General features: G+C 43.9%; 1 protein-coding gene across 2 annotated transcripts in view; it reads right to left on the bottom strand.

The window, feature by feature from the left end:
• Positions 1-20,642, bottom strand: part of LOC135518424 (ras-related protein Rab-27B) — a 94,493-nt gene that overhangs the window by 49,711 nt on the left and 24,140 nt on the right. The window contains exon 2 of one of the 2 annotated variants that reach the window (XM_064943598.1): positions 5,451-5,546. The exons of the other annotated variant lie outside the window; for it this stretch is intronic. The gene's annotated coding sequence lies outside the window, so the exon portion shown is untranslated. The remainder of the gene's footprint in view (positions 1-5,450; positions 5,547-20,642) is intronic. 2 annotated transcript variants of the gene reach the window in all.

The raw sequence follows: 20,642 nt of genomic DNA on the forward strand, positions 1-20,642 counted from the left end.
GTAGCATTGCCTTTAAATTGTTTAACTTGGGTCAAACGTTTCGGGTAGCCTTCCACAAGCTTCCCACAGTAAGTTGGGTGAATTTTGGCCCATTCCTCCTGACTGAGCTGTTGTAACTGAGTCAGGTTTGTAGGCCTCCTTGCTCGCACACACTTTTTCAGTTCTGCCCACACATTTTCTATGGGATTGAGGTCAGGGCTTTGTGATGGCCACTCCAATACCTTGACTGTTGTCCTTAAGCCATTTTTCCACTAGTTTGGAAGTATGCTTGGGGTCATTGTCCATTTGGAAGACCCATTTACGACCAAGCTTTAACTTCCTAACTGATCTCTTGAGATGTTGCTTCAATATATCCACATCATTTTCCTACCTCTTCCAGCAAAGCACCTCCACTGCTTGATGTTGCCACCCTGTGCTTCACAGTTGGGATGGTGTTCTTTGGCTTCAAAGCCTCCCCCCTTTTCCTCCTAACATAACGATGGTTGGTCATTATGGCCAAACAGTTATATTTTTGTTTTTGTTTCAACAGACCAGACATTTCTCCAAAAGTACGATCTTTGTCCTCATGTGCAGCTCCAAACTGTAGTCCGGCATTTTAATGGCGGTTTTGGAGCAGGAGCTTCTTCCTTGCTGAGCGGCCTTTCAGGTTATGTCGATATAGGACTCGTTTTACTGTGGATATAGATACTTCTGTACCTGTTTCCACCTGCATCTTCACAAGGTCCTTTGCTGTTGTTCTGGGATTGATTTGCACTTTTTACACCAAAGTATGTTCACCTCTAGGAGACAGAACGCGTCCCCTTCCTGAGCGATATGACGGCTGCCTGGTCCCATGGTGTTTATACTTGCATACTATTGTTTATACAGATGAATGTGGTACCTTCAGGCGTTTGGAAATTGCTCCCAAGGATGAACCAAACTTGTGGAGGTCTACAATTATTTTTCTGAGGTCTTGGCTGATTTCTTTTGATTGTCCCATGATGTCAAGTAAAGAGGCACTAACTTTGAAGGTAGGCCTTGAAATACATCCACAAGTACACCTCCAATTGACTCAAATTATGTCAATTCGCCTATCAGAAGCTTCTAAAGCCATGATATCATTTTCTGGAATTTTCCAAGCTGTCACAGTGTATGTACACTTCTGACCCACTGAAATTGTGATACAGTGAATTATAAGTGAAATAATCTGTAAACAACTTCTGACTTCAACTGTATATATATACACAGTAATTGATAAAACAGGACCGTGTTTGCAAAACAAGTGTTTCTAAGCTTATTTCAATATAATTTTTTTTAACCTTTACTTAAGTCAGTCATGGTCGGCTGTGATACAGTTTCCAACGCATCTCAGTGCTAGAGGCGTCACTACAGACCTGGTTCGATTCCAGGCTGTATCACAACCGGCCGTGACTGGCTTACCTAGTGACCCCAAAAATATCATGCAATATGTATTTTTTTCTCTTAATGACATGTATTTCTAAATATAAAGGTTTAAGGAAATACTGGCAGGCACCACATTACAATTATATATTAATGAATGTATATTAATACATTATTGCTCAATTAATCATGATGGTCTTGTAACTATTAAAGCAAAGCTTGTTTTCATATAATTTTAAAAAGCTTTTTCTCGTATGTGATATAAATCACATTATTGTGGAAGCACCTCCTCTTTGAGAGTGAATGAGACTGTTTGAGAAGGTTTGAATCCTAAGCAAACATAGTTTAAAGTATAATACCAACAGGTCAAAGCTGTGTGCTGGAAAACCTTGGTAGAGAGTTATTTTATGACCTTTATTTAACTAGGCAAGTCAAAATCTTATTTTCAATGACGGCCTAGAAACAGAGGGTTAAACTTGTTCAGGGCCAGAACGACAGATTTGTACCTGGTCAGCTACTGGGATTCGATCTTGCAACCTCGTCCAACGCTCTAACCACTAGGCTACCTGCCGCCCCAGAACTATGCCTACTTCTCAATATTATACAAGATGGATAATTAACCTATCAAATCGTAATTAAATGGAGATGAATCAGTCAATGCACTGTCTACAGACAATAAGGGGTTTTGTTGTTTGTGGATTTTACAATTATTGTGGACATTTTCCAACGAAGGAGTTCAATAATAAAAATAGTATACAAAGTTAATATCCATAAACATTGATATTTGTAGATCGTGAAATCACAGGGCAGTGGCAGAAACTACCTATGTAAGGAGACATTTCCAGAAACTACCTACGTAAGGAGACATTTCCAGAAACTACCTACGTAAGGAGACATTTCCAGAAACTACCTACGTAAGGAGACATTTCCAGAAACTACCTACGTAAGGAGACATTTCCAGAAACTACCTACGTAAGGAGACATTTCCAGAAACTACCTACGTAAGGAGACATTTCCAGAAACTACCTACGTAAGGAGAAATTTCCAGAAACTACCTACGTAAGGAGACATTTCCAGAAACTACCTACGTAAGGAGACATTTCCAGAAACTACCATGGATCAACGTGATTGGTGAGAAACTACCTACGCAATTTCCAGAAACTACCTACGTAAGGAGACATTTCCATGGATCAACGTGATTGGTGACATTTCCAGAAACTACCTACGTAAGGAGACATTTCCATGGATCAACGTGATTGGTGACATTTCCAGAAACTACATACATAAGGAGACATTTCCAGAAACTACCTACGTAAGGAGACATTTCCAGAAACTACCTACGTAAGGAGACATTTCCATGGATCAACGTGATTGGTGACATTTCCAGAAACTACCTACGTAAGGAGACATTTCCATGGATCAACGTGATTGGTGACATGTGTCCTTTCTCTCTCTGTTTTTCTTTTTTTGGGGTGAAATAGACAAAAAGATTCTCGGTGGTCCAATAACTCTAGAAAAGCAAAATCTCAGCTCTGTTAAGCCTATTGCGTGTGAAAGTTATTCCATGCCGACCTCATCATGGACGTATGGACACGAGTCCGAAAAGGCACTAAAGGATGTATTATATGGACAGGCTGGCTTTTCAGAGCCACATGATCAGTGAATTAACCCGGTGGAATAAAACAAGCCTGGAAGTCATGAGTAAAAAGTCTGAAAAGTCATCTGAGGAATGTTTCAGCTGTAAAAATGTTTGGAAAGGGACGGACTGTGTATCACTGTTTGTGAAGGGAACACGAGGCTGTTTTATTTGCGATTGCAAATTGAGGCGCAGGGTTTGGCATTTCTCCTGAAGGACAATAGTTATTGTTTTAAACAGTGTCAATACAGGCTTGTTGCATATTGACTGGCTAGCTGTGTTGACTTGAGAAGTCACAGCTTATCCTTGCGACAACGCCGGATTAATGAAATGTCTACTTTGGAGAAATGTTATTTGTTTAAATAACTTCGGTTTCATGTACACTTGTAAAGTATCAAATTAAACTTTATTTCGTCACATACGCTGAATGGAACGGATGTAGACTTTACCGTGAAATTCTTACTTAAAAGCTCTTAACCAACGATGCAGTTCAATAAATAGTTAAGATAATACTTACTAAATCAAAATATATTAAAAATATACAAATTTTACTAAATAAAGTAAAAAATGAAAAAAGTAACACAATACAATTTTATATTGAACTTTTATTTAAAAAAATGTTCAATAACAACAACAATAATAACAATAATAATAATAATGAGGCTATATACAGGGTGTACCGGAGTCAATGTACAAGATAGTCGAGGTAATTTGTACAAGTAGGTAGGGATAAAGTGACTATTTTATTTATTTATTTGAATTAATCCTTATTTTACCAGGTAAATTGACTGAGAACACAATGTCATTTACAGCAACGACCTGGGGAATAGTTACAGGAGAGAGGGAGGGGGATGAACGAGCCAATTGTAAACTGGGGATTATTAGGTGACCGTGATGGTTTGAGGATCAGATTGGGAATTTAGCCAGGACACCGGGGTTAACACCCCTGCTCTTATGGGATCTTTAATGACCTCAGAGAGTCAGGACAACCGTTTAACGTCCCATCCGAAAGACGGCACCCTACACAGGACACCGCCCTGGGGCATTGGGATATTTATTTTTTGGACCAGAGGGAAGAGTGCCTCCTACTGGCCCTCCAACACACCACTTCCAGCAGTGTCTGGTCTCCCATCCAGGGATTGACCAGGGAGTGCCTCCTACTGGCCTTCCAACACCACTTCCAGCAGCATCTGGTCTCCCATCCAGGGATTGACCAGGGAGTGCTTCCTACTGGCCCTCCAACACCACATCCAGCAGCATCTGGTCTCCCATCCAGGGACTGACCAGGGAGTGCCTCCTACTGGCCTTCCAACACCACTTCCAGCAGCATTTGGTCTCCCATCCAGGGATTGACCAGGGAGTGCCTCCTACTGGCCCTCCAACACACCACTTCCAGCAGCGTCTGGTCTCCCATCCAGGGATTGACCAGGGAGTGCCTCCTACTGGCCCTCCAACACACCACTTCCAGCAGCGTCTGGTCTCCCATCCAGGGATTGACCAGGGAGTGCCTCCTACTGGCCCTCCAACACACCACATCCAGCAGCATCTGGTCTCCCATCCAGGGACTGACCAGGGAGTGCCTCCTACTGGCCCTCCAACACCACATCCAGTAGCATCTGGTCTCCCATCCAGGGACTGACCAGGGAGTGCCTCCTACTGGCCTTCCAACACCACTTCCAGCAGCATCTGGTCTCCCATCCAGGGGATTGACCACTGGGCAGCATCTGGTCTCCCATCCAGGGATTGACCAGGGAGTGCCTCCTACTGGCCCTCCAACACCACTTCCAGCAGCATCTGGTCTCCCATCCAGGGACTGACCAGGGAGTGCCTCCACTGGCCCTCCAACACCACATCCAGCAGCATCTGGTCTCCCATCCAGGGACTGAGCAGGGAGTGCCTCCTACTGGCCCTCCAACACCACTTCCAGCAGCATCTGGTCTCCCCATCCAGGGATTGGATCCAGGGATTGGGAGTGCCTCCTACTGGCCCTACAACACCACTTCCAGCAGCATCTGGTCTCCCATCCAGGGACTGAGCAGGGAGTGCCTCCTACTGGCCCTCCAACACCACATCCAGCAGCATCTGGTCTCCCATCCAGGGACTGAGCAGGGAGTGCCTCCTACTGGCCCTCCAACACACCACTTCCAGCAGCATCTGGTCTCCCATACAGGGACTCCAGTTTAGGAATTCAGCCAGGAAACCGGGCAGTGTGGATCATCTGTGGATCTGTTGGTGCGGTTTAGAGTGGATCCAGGGTTTCCTGGTTGATGATGTTGGAGGCAATGGCTTCCGTCTTATCGGCTCTTAATACAACCATCCCATTTTGTTAAAAAAAAAAATCTGCATTGTTCGTAACTTATTTTGTACATAATGTGCTGCTACCATCTCTTATGACCAAAAATAGCTTCTGGACATCAGAACTGTGATTACTCACCTCAGATTAGACAAAGAGTTTTTCCTTCAATGAGTCGGAGGGGAGGGAGATACTACAGACACCCGACCAGATCCCGGCATTCGCTGGAGAAGGAAACTGAGATTGAAAGAGATTTAAAGATCAGGGTGCCTTGTGAGGATCAGACGATATTAATCTGCCTTTGCCTTCCGTGCTGCTAGCTAACGTACAATCGCTGGAAAATAAATAGGACAAACTGAAAGCACGTACATTCTACCAACGGAACATTAAAGACTGTAATATCTTATGTTTCACCGAGTCGTGGCTGAACGACAAAATTAAGAACATACAGCTGGCGGGTTATACACTCTATCGGCAGGATAGAACAGCAGCCTCTGGTAAGACGAGGGGCGGGGGCCTATGCATATATGTAACCAACAGCTGGTGCACGATATCTAAGGAAGTCTTGAGGTTTTGCTTGTCTGAGGTAGAGTATCTCATGATAAGCAATGGACCACACTATCTGTATTTTTCGTAGCTGTCTACATACCACCACAGACCACCACAGGGGCGTATGCTTCATGGTTAACGAGACGTGGTGTGGCCACAACAACATACAGGAACTCAAGTCTTTCTGTTCACCTGATTTAGAATTCCTCACAATCAAATGTCGACCGCATTATCTACCAAGGGAATTCTCTTCGATTATATTCACAGCCGTATATATTCCCCCCCAAGCAGACACATCGATGGCTCTGAACGAACTTCATTTGACTTTGGAAACTGGAATCCCTATATCCTGATGCTGCATTCATTGGAGCTGGGGATTTTAACAAGGCTAATTTGAAAACAAGACTCCCTAAATTGTATCAGCTTATCGATTGCGCAACCAGGGCTGGAAAAACCTTGGATCATTGCTATTCTAACTTCCGCGACGCATATAAGGCCCTGCCCCGCTCTCCTTTCAGAAAAGCTGACCACGACTCCATTTTGTTGATCCCTGCCTACAGACAGAAACTAAAACAAGAAGCTCCCACGCTGAGGTCTGTTCAACGCTGGTCCGACCAATCTGATTCCACACTCCAAGACTGCTTCCATCACGTGGACTGGGATATGTTTCGTATTGCATCAAACAACAACATTGACGAATACGCTGATTCGGTGAGCGAGTTCATTAGAAAGTGAGTTGAAGATGTCGTTCCCATAGCAACGATTAAAACATTCCCAAACCAGAAACCGTGGATTGATGGCAGCATTCGCGTGAAACTGAAAGCGCGAACCACTGCTTTTAATCAGGGCAAGGTGACCGGAAATATGACCGAATACAAACAGTGTAGCTATTCCCTCCGCAAGGCAATCAAACAAGCTCAGTGTTAGTATAGAGACAAAGTAGAATCTCAATTCAACGGCTCAGACACAAGAGGTATGTGGCAGGGTCTACAGTCAATCACGGATTACAAAAAGAAAACCAGCCCCGTCACGGACCAGGATGTCTTGCTCCCAGGCAGACTAAATAACTTTTTTGCCCGCTTTGAGGACAATACAGTGCCACTGACACGGCCCGCAACCAAAACATGCGGACTCTCCTTCACTGCAGCCGACGTGAGGAAAACATTTAAACGTGTTAACCCTCGCAAGGCTGCAGGCCCAGACGGCATCTCCAGCCGCGCCCTCAGAGCATGCGCAGACCAGCTGGCTGGTGTGTTTACGGACATATTCAATCAATCCCTATACCAGTCTGCTGTTCCCACATGCTTCAAGAGGGCCACCATTGTTCCTGTTCCCAAGAAAGCTAAGGTAACTGAGCTAAACGACTACCGCCTCGTAGCACTCACTTCCGTCATCATGAAGTGCTTTGAGAGACTAGTCAAGGACCATATCACCTCCACCCTACCTGACACCCTAGACCCACTCTAATTTGCTTATCGCCCAAATAGGTCCACAGACGATGCAATCTCAACAACACTGCACACTGCCCTAACCCATCTGGACAAGAGGAATACCTATGTGAGAATGCTGTTCATCGACTACAGCTCGGCATTTAACACCATAGTACCCTCCAAGCTAGTCATCAAGCTTGAGACCCTGGGTCTCGACCCCGCCCTGTGCAACTGGGTACTGGACTTCCCGACGGGCCGCCCCCAGGTGGTGAGGGTAGGCAACAACATCTCCACTCCGCTGATCCTCAACACTGGGGCCCCACAAGGGTGCGTTCTGAGCCCTCTCCTGTACTCCCTGTTCACCCACGACTGCGTGGCCACGCACGCCTCCAACTCAATCATCAAGTTTGCGGACGACACAACAGTGGTAGGCTTGATTACCAACAACGACGAGACGGCCTACAGGGAGGAGGTGAGGGCCCTCGGAGTGTGGTGTCAGGAAAATAACCTCACACTCAACGTCAACAAAACTAAGGAGATGATTGTGGACTTCAGGAAACAGCAGAGGGAACACCCCCCTATCCACATCGATGGAACAGTAGTGGAGAGGGTTTTAAGCGGCCTGTCACCAAAAGCACTCGCAAACTTCTACAGATGCACAATCGAGAGCATTCTGGCGGGCTGTATCACCACCTGGTACGGCACCACCTGGTACGGCAACTGCTCCGCCCACAACCGTAAGACTCTCCAGAGGGTAGTGAGGTCTGCACAACGCATCACCGGGGGCAAACTACCTGCCCTCCAGGACACCTACACCACCCAATGTCACAGGAAGGCCATAAAGATCATCAAGGACAACAACCATCCGAGCCACTGCCTGTTCACCCTGCTATCATCCAGAAGGCGAGGTCAGTACAGGTGCATCAAAGCTGGGACCGAGAGACTGAAAAACAGCTTCTATCTCAAGGCCATCAGACTGTTAAACAGCCACCACTAACATTGAGTGGCTGCTGCCAACACACTGACTCAACTCCAGCCACTTTAATAATGGGAATTGATGGGAAATTATGTAAAATATATCACTAGCCACTTTAAACAATGCTACCTAATATAATGTTTACATACCCTACATTATTCATCTCATATGTATACGTATATACTGTACTCTATATCATCTACTGCATCTTTATGTAATACATGTATCACTAGCCACTTTGTTTACATACTCATCTCATATGTATATACTCTACTCAATACCATCTACTGTATCTTGCCTATGCTGATCTGTACCATCACTCATTCATATATCTTTATGTACATATTCTTTATCCCCTTACACTTGTAAGGTAGTAGTTTTGGAATTGTTAGCTCGATTACTTGTTGGTTATTACTGAATTGTCGGAACTAGAAGCACAAGAATTTCGCTACACTCGCGTTAGCATCTGCTAACCATGTGTATGCGACAAATAAAATTTGATTTGATTTGAGACCAATGCTGGCACTAAAACAGCACGCGGGGCTGCAGTGGAGCTGGTTGAGAGTTTCACAGTTCCTTGGTGTCCACATCACCAACAAACTATCATGGTCGAAACACACCAAGACAGTCGTGAAAAAAGGGCACCATAAAACCTATTCCCCTTCAGGAGACAGAAAAGATTTGGATTGGACCAAATCCCCCAAACATTCAACAGCTGCACCATCGAGAGCATCCTGACCGGTTGCATTACTGCCTGGTATGTCAACTGCTCAACCTCCAATCGCAAGGCACTACAGAGGGTAGTGGTTATGGCCCAGTACATCACCGCTTCCTGCCATCCAGGACCTCTATACCAGGCGGGGTCAGATGAAGGCCCTAAAAATTGTCAAAGACTCCAGCCACCCTAGTCATGGACTGTTCTCTCTGCGACCACACGGCAAGCAGTAATGGAGCGCCAGGTCTAGGACTAAAAGGCTTCTTAAAAGCTTCTACCCCAAACCCATAAGATTCCTGAACATCTAACCAAATGGCTACCCAGACTATTTGCATTGCTCCCCCCCTCTTTTACACTACTGCTGTTCTCTGTTTATTATCTATGCATAGTCACTTTAACTCTAACAACATGTACACATTACCTCAATTACCTCGACTAACCGGTGCCCCCGCACATTGGCTCTGTATATAGCCTCACTATTGTTACTTTACTGCTGCTCTTTAATTATTTGTTATTCTTATCTATTACTTTTTGTTGTTGTAGGTATTTTCTTAAAACTGCATCGTTGGTTAAGGGCATGTAATTAAGTGTTTCACTGTAAGGTCTATTACCTGTTGTAGTCGGCGCATATGACAACTAAAATTTGATTTGATGTAAGCCCAACCTTTCAAAGCACTTCATGGCTACTGAATACATAGAGTATGAAGTGCTAACCACCCAGCTTGAGTAGTTAGGTCTATTTCACTGCTTCTTAGAGGAGCTAGCTACTGTACCGCAGACTTCCAGCAATTGTGCTAAGCTAACGATAAGCTAACTTCAATTATCCTAAAACTCCACAAAGAGACAAAAAAAAATGGTAACCATGACTTCATTTGACTCTGGGGAAGTAGAAAATCAGTTCATCTGAGCCTAGGGAAGTAGAACATCACGCCCTTTAAATCCTCCATGGCAGTCGACTGGAGGCCAAAAATATATAAGGCCCACAGGACTGAGTGGGAACAAGATAGAGAGAATCAGTTATAGAACCCATTTCCCTCTATGGTTGTTAGGTCTGAGGTCTGGGGTCCGCTCACCAACCAAGATTTCACAAAAAATATACTGTGTACAACGCAAAACCCCGAACAATGCAGAGCAGAATTAGGCCGATACCCACTAGTTATCAAAATCCATAAATAACATGTTCAATTCTACATCCACCTAAAAGGAAGCAATGCTCACACATTCCACCACAGAGCCATCACCTACAGAGAGATGAACCTAGAGTCCCATCATCCAGCTGGTTCTGGGGCTCTGTTCACAAAGACAAACAGACCCCACATAGCCCCAGGACAGCAAAACAATTAGACCCAACCAAACATTGAGAAAGCAAAAAGATAATTACATGACACACTGGAAAGCGTCAACCAAAACAAACAGAGCACATTGGAATGCTATCTGGCCTTAGAGAGCATACAGTGGCAGAATACCTGACCACTCACTGTGACTGACCCAAAACTAAGAACATCCTTGACTATGAGCATAGCCTTGCTATTGTGAGAGGCAGCAATAGACCTGCCTCTCGAGAGAAGACACACTGCCCACAAAACGAGGTGGAAACTGAGCTGAACTTCCCAACCCTCCTGCTAGACCCAAACAAGATGTTGAAAAGAAATCAAAAATTGATAAACTCCCTTATCTATTAGGCAAAAATACCACAGTGTGCAGCAGCAAGATGTGGCCCGTTGCGATGAGAAAAGGGCCCCCAGTGGAACACAAACAATATTGTAAATACCAGCAATATTGATCTGTTTATCTCTCCCTACTATTCATTGTAAACACACGTTTCCCTTGCCAATAAAGCCCCATTGTAAACACACGTTTCCCTTGCCAATAAAGCCCCATTGTAAACACACATTTTCCATGCCAATAAAGCCCCAATGTAAAAATGTTTCCCATGCCAATAAAGCCCCATTGTAAACACACGTTTCCCTTGCCAATAAAGCCCCAATGTAAACACACGTTACCCATGCCAATAAAGCCCCAATGTAAACACACGTTACCCATGCCAATAAAGCCCCAATGTAAACACACATTTTCCATGCCAATAAAGCCCCAATGTAAACACACGTTTCCCATGCCAATAAAGCCCCAATGTAAACACACGTTTCCCATGACAATAAAGCCCCATTGTAAACACACGTTTCCCTTGCCAATAAAGCCCCAATGTAAACACACGTTACCCATGCCAATAAAGCCCCAATGTAAACACACGTTACCCATGCCAATAAAGCATGATATGTAATAGAAACAAGCACAGTTGAAGTGGGAAGTTTACATACACCTTAGCCAAATACGTTCAAGCTCTGTTTCACAATTCCTGACATTTAATCCTAGTAAAAATTCCCTGTTTTAGGTCAGTTAGGATCACCACTTTATTTTAAGAATGTGAAATGTCAGAATAATAGTAGAGACTATTATTGATTTCAGCTTTTATTTATTTCATCACATTCTCAGTGGGTCAGAAGTGTACATACACTCAATTAGTACTTGGTAGAGTTTCCTTTAAATTGTTTAACTTGGGTCAAACGTTTCGAGTAGCCTTCCACAAGCTTCCCACAATAAATTGGGTGAATTTTGGCCCATTCCTCCTGACAGAGCTGGTGTAACTAAGTCAGGTTTGTAGACCTCCTTGCTCACACACACATTTTCAGTTCTGCCCACACATTTTCTATAGGATTGAGGTCAGGGCTTTGTGATGGCCACTCCAATACCTTGACATTGTTGTCCTGAAGCCATTTTTCATAAAACTTTGGAAGTATGCTTGGGGTCATTGTCCATTTGGAAGACCCAAGCTTTAACTTCCTGACTGATGTCTTGAGATGTTGCTTCAATATATCCACATAATTTTCCTTCCTCATGATGCCATCTATTTTGTGAAGTGCACCAGTCCCTCCTGCAATAAAGCACTGTCACCCCCGTGCTTCACGGTTGGGATGGTGTTCTTTGGCTTCAAAGCCTCCCCCTTTTACCTCCAAACATAACGATGGTCATTTTGGCCAAACAGTTATATTTTTGTTTCATCAGACCAGAGGACATTTCTCCAAAAAGTATGATCTTTGTCCCCATGTGCAGTTGCAAACCGTAGTCTGGCATTTTTTAATGGCGGTTTTGGAGCAGTGGCTTCTTCCTTGCTGAGCGGCCTTTCAGGTTATGTCGATATAGGACTAGTTTTACTGTGGATATAGATACTTCTGTTCCTGTTTCCTCCAGCATCTTCATAAGGTCCTTTATCTGTCTCTTAACAATTGTTGGAAAAATGACTTGTGTCCTGCACAAAGTAGATGTCCTAACCGACTTGCCAAAACTATAGTTTGTTAACAAGACATTTGTGGAGTGGTTGAAAAAAATGAGATTCAATTCAACCTAAGTGTATGTAAACATCCGACTTCAACTGTATATTACGATAAATTGTCTGAATTGATGTGATAACGCTAAATAGAACAATTAAGTTGTGAAGAGCATAGTAACGGATGACCTGTGAAGAGCATGGTAACGGATGACCTGTGAAGAGCATAGTAACGGATGACCTGTGAAGAGCATGGTAACGGATGACCTGTGAAGAGCATGGTAACGGATGACCTGTGAAGAGCATGGTAACGGATGACCTGTGAGGAGCATGGTAACGGATGACCTGTGAAGAGCATGGTAACGGATGACCTGTGAAGAGCATGGTAACGGATGACCTGTGAAGAGCATGGTAACGGATGACCTGTGAAGAGCATGGTAACGGATGACCTGTGAAGAGCATGGTAACGGATGACCTGTGCCCCGGATGACCTCCGGATGACCAAAATGACGGATGATCATGTCGGATGATTACAGATGACCAGCACGGATGATTCAAATCAACATGACGGATGACCTGTGAAGAGCATGGCGGATGACCTGTGAAAGCATGTAACGGATTTTTCGGATGACCTGTGAAGAGCATGGTACTAGGAATAGCAATGTCATTGGTCAAAGCTCTTGTTTTCTAAAAGAGCAGAAACCTCAACTGCTGGAATGCAGCATCTTGGCCACTGGCTATGTGTTTAAAAAATTTAAAAAAGCATCCCTAGACTATTATTGTTTAATGAAATCCTCCTTCATAACAATATAAAAAAAATATGTTTTCTAAAAGACAAAAACGCAGCTCTATGTCCTTCTGGTTAAAACCAGTTTACATACAGACATTAGGCTACTGAGTGAACAACCTGAGAGAATTGTCATGGCGATCAATGGTAGCTTCCTAACCATGTCCTTTCCCCGTTAACAGGAATAAACCACTCAAAACCACAAATTCCTAGATTTACATAGTTAAATTATGCAAATATTGTGAGAATAATATGCGCTGTGAAATATTATTTGGGATTTCGCCATTATAATAATAATAACTTAGGACGCAGCCATGTGAAAATTGTTGTGGAAATCTGCAGAGCTCAAGCCCAATACAAAACCCACAATGCAATGCTCTCTCTAGAAAGGCTGACTGGTTAGCTAGGTTGCTAGCTAGAAAACAAAGCTCCACAAAATAATACCAAAAGTCAATATCAGCATGTGAAGTAGATAACGTAGTTGTAAAAATCCCTGAAAACAAAAACTGCACTGTCAATTTTACGAGTTACAGTATCACCATGTTCAGCCTGGCAGAAAAGCTGTGCCGAGTCAGGTTGCTACGGCAACGCTCAAGGGCCCCGTGAGCCTGCAAGTAGCAGGGCAGAGGAGATTTAAAAAATAAATTAAAAATATGGCAGCTGAGGGAAGGAAGAACATTAATCTGACGGTGTACTGTGAACTTTGAGGATATTTTGAAACAAATATATACTTTCTCGTGACGTTATAGACAGAAGAATGTGTTCTCGACAAGTGTACTATCTATCAGCGTATTTGGTGATTTGGAGTGCAGGTTTTGCTTTAAAGCGTAATGAAATGTGATAGGGGATAACAAACTATCATGAAGGTCCAACCTAAACTTGACCTCCGCCTTTAATTCAACCCCTCTGAATCCGAGAGGGGCAGGGCGCTGCCAAACCGAGGGTCCGGGAGCTGTTGTTTTGATGGGTTAACTGCCTTGCTCAAGGGCAGAATATCAGATTTTTCGCCGTGTCGGCTTGGGGATTCGAACTGGCAACCTCGGTTACTGGCCCAGCGCTTTAACAATCCGAATAGACAACAGGATTAGCTTTAGCCTTGTTACCATCCTTCTATAGTCAAACAATAGCTCTACACAACAAAACATTGGTATTACTGTGGGATTACACAATACCTTATTTACATAACAAACGGTGGCTTAATACACATTTACAGTAAATCACCACGATGATCCTAAATCATACATGGCAGGGCTGTCTGAGTAATATTCTTATAGAGGAATCACACAGAATAACACTAAGTGGGTATGTAATTGTGGAACTCCCTCTTACAAAGCTAATCCTGTTTACATGGGTTCTATGACTTCTCTACATCCTCTACCGCTCTACTGAATTAAATGAACTCTATAAATCCAAGGATTGTTTCTCCCCTCCAGTCTCCCCTCGCTCTGTTCCCCCCCGCCTCCCCTCGCTCCGCCCCCCCCCGCCCCGTTCCCCCCCCCCACCTCCCCTCGCTCCGTTCCCCCCCTCGCCTCCCCTCGCTCCGTTCCCCCCCCCGCCTCCCTCGCTCCACCCCCTCGCTCCGTTCCCCCCCGCCTCCCCACGCTCCGCCCCCCACTCCGTTCCCCCCGCCTGCCCTCGCTCCGCCCCCCCGCTCCGTTCCCCCCCCCCCCGCTCCGTTCCCCCCGCCTGCCCTCGCTCCCCCCCCCGCATCCCTCGCTCCGTCCCCCCGCCCCCCGCCTCCCCTCGCTCCGTTTTGTTGTGTTAACAGCTCCTTGTAAAACTCTGGTCCTCCTAGTCCTATCTTTCTTCACAACATTTACACTCCTGCCCTAGGAGAAACACTAAACACTCTCTCCTTCATATCGTTTATGTCCTCCTGCCTCCCCTCGCTTGGCTGGCTCCCTGGCTGTCTCCCTTCCAGTGCAGTAGGTGGACCAAGAAAACACTCCAGTCCTCCTTCTTCAGAGACACAAACACTTTCTCCTCCAAATGTGCACATCAATCGTGGATAAACCAAAGCACCCCTCAGAGAGTAGAGGCCAGAGTAAAGAGTAGAGAGAGTAGAGTAGAGAAGAGGGCAGAGAGTAGAGGGGGCAGAGAGTAGAAGGGGACAGAGAGTAGAAGGGGACAGAGAGTAGAGTAGAGAGAAAAGAGAGGAGAGTAGAGAGGAACGAGAGGAGAGTAGAGAGGGAAGAGGAGAGTAGAGAGAAAAGAGAGGAGAGTGGAGAGAAAAGAGAGGAGAGTAGAGAGGAAAGAGAGGAGAGTAGAGAGGAAAGAGAGGAGAGTAGAGAGGAAAGAGTAAAGAGAGGAAAGAGTAAGAGGAAGAGAGTAGAAAGAGGGCAGAAGAGAGGGGGCAGAGAGTAGAAGGGGACAGAGAGTAGAGAGGGGAGAGAGAGTAGAGTAGAGAGAAAAGAGAGGAGAGTAGAGAGGAAAGAGAGGAGAGTAGAGAGGAAAGAGAGGGGAGTAGAGAGGAAAGAGGGGAGTAGAGAGGAAAGAGGAAAGAGAGGAGAGTAGAGAGGAAAGAGAGGAGAGTAGAGGGAAGAGGAGAGTAGAGAGGAAAGAGGAGAGTAGAGAGGAAAGAGAGGAGAGTAGAGAGGAAAGAGAGGAGAGTAGAGAGGAAAGAGAGGAGAGGAAAGAGGAAAGAGAGGAGTAGAGAGGAAAGAGAGGAGTAGAGAGGAAAGAGAGGAGAATAGAGAGAAAAGAGAGGAGTAGAGAGGAAAGAGAGGAGTAGAGAGGAAAGAGGGGAGTAGAGAGAAAAGAGAGGAGAGTAGAGCGGAAAGAGAGGAGTAGAGAGAAAAGAGAGGAGAGTAGAGAGGAAAGAGAGGAGTAGAGAGGAAAGAGAGTAGTAGAGAGGAAAGAGAGTAGAGAGGAAAGAGAGTAGAGAGGAAAGGGAGGAGAGTAGAGAGAAAAGAGAGGAGAGTAGAGAGGAATGAGAGGAGAGTAGAGAGGAAAGAGAGGAGTAGAGAGGAAAGAGAGGAGAGTAGAGAAGAAAGAGAGGAGAGTAGAGAGGAAAGAGAGGAGAGTAGAGAGGAAAGAGAGGAGTAGAGAGGAAAGAGAGGAGTAGAGAGGAAAGAGAGGAGTAGAGAGGAAAGAGAGGAGAGTAGAGAGGAAAGAGAGGAGTAGAGAGGAAAGAGAGGAGTAGAGAGGAAAGAGAGGAGTAGAGAGAAAAGAGAGGAAAGAGAGGAGGAGAGTGGAGAGGAAAGAGAGGAGAGAGTGGAAAGAGAGGAGAGAGGAAAGAGAGGAGTAGAGAGGAAAGAGAGGAGTAGAGAGGAAAGAGAGGAGTAGAGAGGAAAGAGGAAAGAGAGGAGAAGAGAGTAGAAAGAGAGAGAGTAGAGAGGAAAGAGAGGAGTAGAGAGGAAAGAGAGGAGAGTAGAGAGGAAAGAGAGGAGTAGAGAGGAAAGAGAGGAGTAGAGAGGAAAGAGAGAGAGAGAGGAAAGAGAGTAGAGAGGAAAGAGAGGGAGAGAGAGAAAGAGGAAAGGAGAGTAGAGAGGAAAGATTGGAGAGTAGAGAGGAAAGAGAGAGGAGTAGAGAAAAAAGAGAGGAGAGTAGAGAGGAAAGAGAGGAGTAGAGAGAAAAGAGAGGAGAGTAGAGAGGAAAGAGAGGAGTAGAGAGGAAAAAGAGGAGTAGAGAGGAAAGAGAGTAGAGAGGAAAGGGAGGAGAGTAGAGAGAAAAGATTGGAGAGTAGAGAGGAAAGATTGGAGAGTAGAGAGGAAAGAGAGGAGAGTAGAGAGAAAAGAGAGGAAAGAGAGTAGAGGAAAGAGAGTAGAGAGGAAAGAGTAGAGTAGAGAGAAAAGAGAGGAGTAGAGAGAAAAGAGAGGAGTAGAGAGAAAAGAGAGGAGTAGAGAGAAAAGAGAGGAGTAGAGAGAAAAGAGAGGAGTAGAGAGGAAAGAGAGGAGTAGAGAGAAAAGAGAGGAGTAGAGAGGAAAGAGAGGAGAGTAGAGAGAAAAGAGAGGAGAGTAGAGAGAAAAGAGAGGAGAGTAGAGAGAAAAGAGAGGAGAGTAGAGAGGAAAGAGAGTAGAGAGGAAAGAGAGTAGAGAGGAAAGGGAGTAGAGAGGAAAGGGAGTAGAGAGGAAAGGGAGTAGAGAGGAAAGAGAGGTGAGTAGAGAGAAAAGAGAGGAGTAGAGAGAAAAGAGAGGAGAGTAGAGAGGAAAGAGAGGAGAGGAGACAGAGGTGAAAGAGATAGATGCATTAAAAGCCCAGGAGAGGGACTGATGGACTGACTGACACCAGATCTTGTGGAACTGAACACACTGTGGTATTAGTGAAAATCATGACACTCCCCTCTTTATCGACCTGTAGGGTTTAAGCCACATTCAATGACAACACTGATGTATTGAGCTCTGCTGTGTTTTGTCCAGGTTTGATGAAGTATACAAGCTTGGTTCCAGAGCTTTTTTGTGCTGTAGACCCAACAACCAGTTGGCTAAACAGCCCAAACTGATTTGGTTTGAATGACCATAGTCATAAGATCTGTCTAAAGACAAGTGTTCCATTCAGAATGATTATCTGGGAAGACCCCGGTCCACAAAGGGTCCTTGGCATTTCTTAGCCTTGCTGCAGCTTCAATTATTTATTTAATGTTGGCAATTAGAAGAAGTGAGAAGAGAGAGAGAGAGAGAGAGAGAGAGAGAGAGAGAGAGAGAGAGAGAGAGATGGAGAGAGAAACCACAACATGACATCTTTACCGTTACATCATAAATTACACAAACCCTTATCGTGGCTCTTATTTGCGATACAAAACAGGCTTAAAAAGGTTCAGTTCATTGTCATGGATCTCTAAGTGCTTTTTGTAGACATCAAAATGCATTATGATATAACGGAATTCCAATGATTTTAGTCACATTAAAATTGCCAAAACATGTAAAAAAAAAATGCCATTGTCTCTGTCAGGTCCACATTGTGTCGACATCAATAGAAGAATAAGAAAAGAAATACAATCAGTTGTGTATATTACTTTGTACTTTGTTTAATTTTTCATTCCGTGAAGTCATCATCTCATCTCTGTTCAGGCAGTAGCATTATCTCTGTGCTCCCCATACCGTACTGTCTTTAACTAGCCTGCCTTAATTAAGTATACTGAAGGGCTGTCTCACGAAATCATTTGACTAATTCTTACAAAGTAGATAAGGCATATTATCACCAACTGTCTCTGTCCCTCTCATCGTTGTGTTGTGTACATTCCTCTCTTATACAGTCTATGTATCTAACCTAACGTAGCTGGTATCCGTTCAGAGATGTGTATGTAATGACGAGATGCGCATGTCTCCGCCCCAACAATGAGTCGTCCCAAAGACTGGATGGCAGGAGAAAAGCTTAGGTCCGAAATAAGCCCATCGAAACCAAGAGGCCACGGTTCCGGTCTATACGCACGGTTTCGACTGCTCCTAAAAAATGTTTTCTATCACTCACAGCCAAAAAATATTAACATTTTATATTCATCCAATGTCTGCCATGTTTTTGGATGACGTTATGAAGTTGTCGCTGCTCCCTGTGCGCACAGAGTGCTAATACGCACATGATGTTGGTCCATATAAACCGGATGCAACCCGGATAGACACCGCCTTCAGAAAGTATTCCCACGCTTGGATTTTTCCACATTTTGTTGTGTTACAGCCTGAATTAAAAAAATATTCAATGTAGAGTCACGGATTTACCTACAATAACCCATAATGTCAAAGTGGAATGATGTTTTTAGAAATGTTTACAAATTAATTAATTAAAAATGAAAAGCTGAAATGTCTTGAGTCAATAAGTATTCAACAATGTTGTTATGGCCTAAAAAAGTTCAGGAGTAAACAATATGCTTAACAAGTCACATAAGTTGCATGGACTCACGCTGTGTGCAATGATAGTGTTTAACATGTTTTTAAATTACTACTTTATCTCTTTACCCCACACTTACAGATAATTGTAAGGTCCCTCAGTCAACCAGCGAATGTCATGCACAGATTCAATCTCAAAGACCAGGGAGTTTTCCAATAGTTCACGAAGGGTGGATAAACAGAAAATTCATATTTTGAGCATGGGGAAGTTATTGTTGTGTATTGGTATTTTGTTTGTCCCTTTATGGCACCTGTAACAAGCCTCTGCTTACTACATTGGGATGCTTTGTCCCGTGAAACGCAGTCAACAATGCCCGCGGTACTTTCTACTGCGATCTAATTGTCTGTCCTTATATTAGTTGTATGAGTAATACAGTGTGCTATTCAACAAAACTGGCGACGGGGAAGAAACGGTCTCACGTGTGTGTTCATCGTTTCGGTGGGAAGTCGGAGTTTTATTATTATAATTTGTTTTTTTTTAATACGCGATATAAAGACGCAAATAAAACGTGTAGCTAGTTTCCGACGTCACATCAACGAGAGCCCGGAGAGAGAGGAAGAGTCGCTGGGTGCGTCACAGTGAGTGCAAAGAAGAAGGGGGGGGGGGGGGGGCAATGGTATTGGAGTAAGGGACCGTCTTAAAAGTGTGAGAATGAATAACACACTTAAAATGTCTGCACGGATTGGAAATATAGGAACATTTGACGAATCTGTGGAACGACACAGAACGTTTTGAGTTGCTTTGTGTTGGCAAACGGAATTAAAACGGAAGTAGTTGTTCCAACATGTTTGACTGTCATGGAAGGAAAAACATTCACTCTACTGAGCAGCCTAGTAAACGCATGAAACACCCGCTGATAAATCACATGATGAAATTGTAACTACCTTAAAAAAGGGCATTATTCTCCCAAACCACTGACCATCTCAGAGAGATTCAGGTTTCACAACAGAAATCAAGAGGAGGGATTTGTGGCTTTACAGTTTGTGGCTGTATTGAAACAATTATTTGAACACTGAACTTGAGCAATCACTGAGGTTAGTGTGCGGCCAAACGCAGCGAGGCAATTCAGAAACACTTTTTGACAAGAGTAACTTGTCATTGTATGCTGTCGCTGTGAGAAACAAGGTCACCGTGCCATGCTATTGCTGTGAGAAACCAGGTCACCGTGCCATGCTATCGCTGTGGGAAACCAGGTCACAAAAGCAGAGGAGTGTTGGTGCAAAGACTTAGATTGCAAAAGTTGTGGTGAAAAAGGGTCACATCAAATGTGAATGTAAAAAACAAAACAAAAAAAGACAATCAAACAAAAAGTACTTAAAGGAAAAAAAGACTTCAGGAAGTGCATAAAATAAAGTGCATAAAATAAAGTGCATAAAATGAAGTGCATAAAATGATGTGCATAAAGTAAAGTGCATAAAATAAAGTGCATAAATTGATGTGCATAAAATGAGGTGCATAAATTGATGTGCATAAAATGAGGTGCATAAAGTGCATAAAATGAAGTGCATAAATTGAAGTGCATAAATTGATGTGCATAAAATGAGGTGCATAAAATAAAGTGCATAAAATGAAGTGCATAAATTGATGTGCATAAAATGAGGTGCATAAAGTAAAGTGCATAAAATGAAGTGCATAAATTGATGTGCATAAAATGAGGTGCATAAAGTAAAGTGCATAAAATAAAGTGCATAAATTGATGTGCATAAAATGAGGTGCATAAAGTGCATA

The sequence above is a fragment of the Oncorhynchus masou genome, chromosome 28 (assembly GCF_036934945.1).
Source record: "Oncorhynchus masou masou isolate Uvic2021 chromosome 28, UVic_Omas_1.1, whole genome shotgun sequence".
NCBI lineage: Eukaryota > Metazoa > Chordata > Actinopteri > Salmoniformes > Salmonidae > Oncorhynchus > Oncorhynchus masou.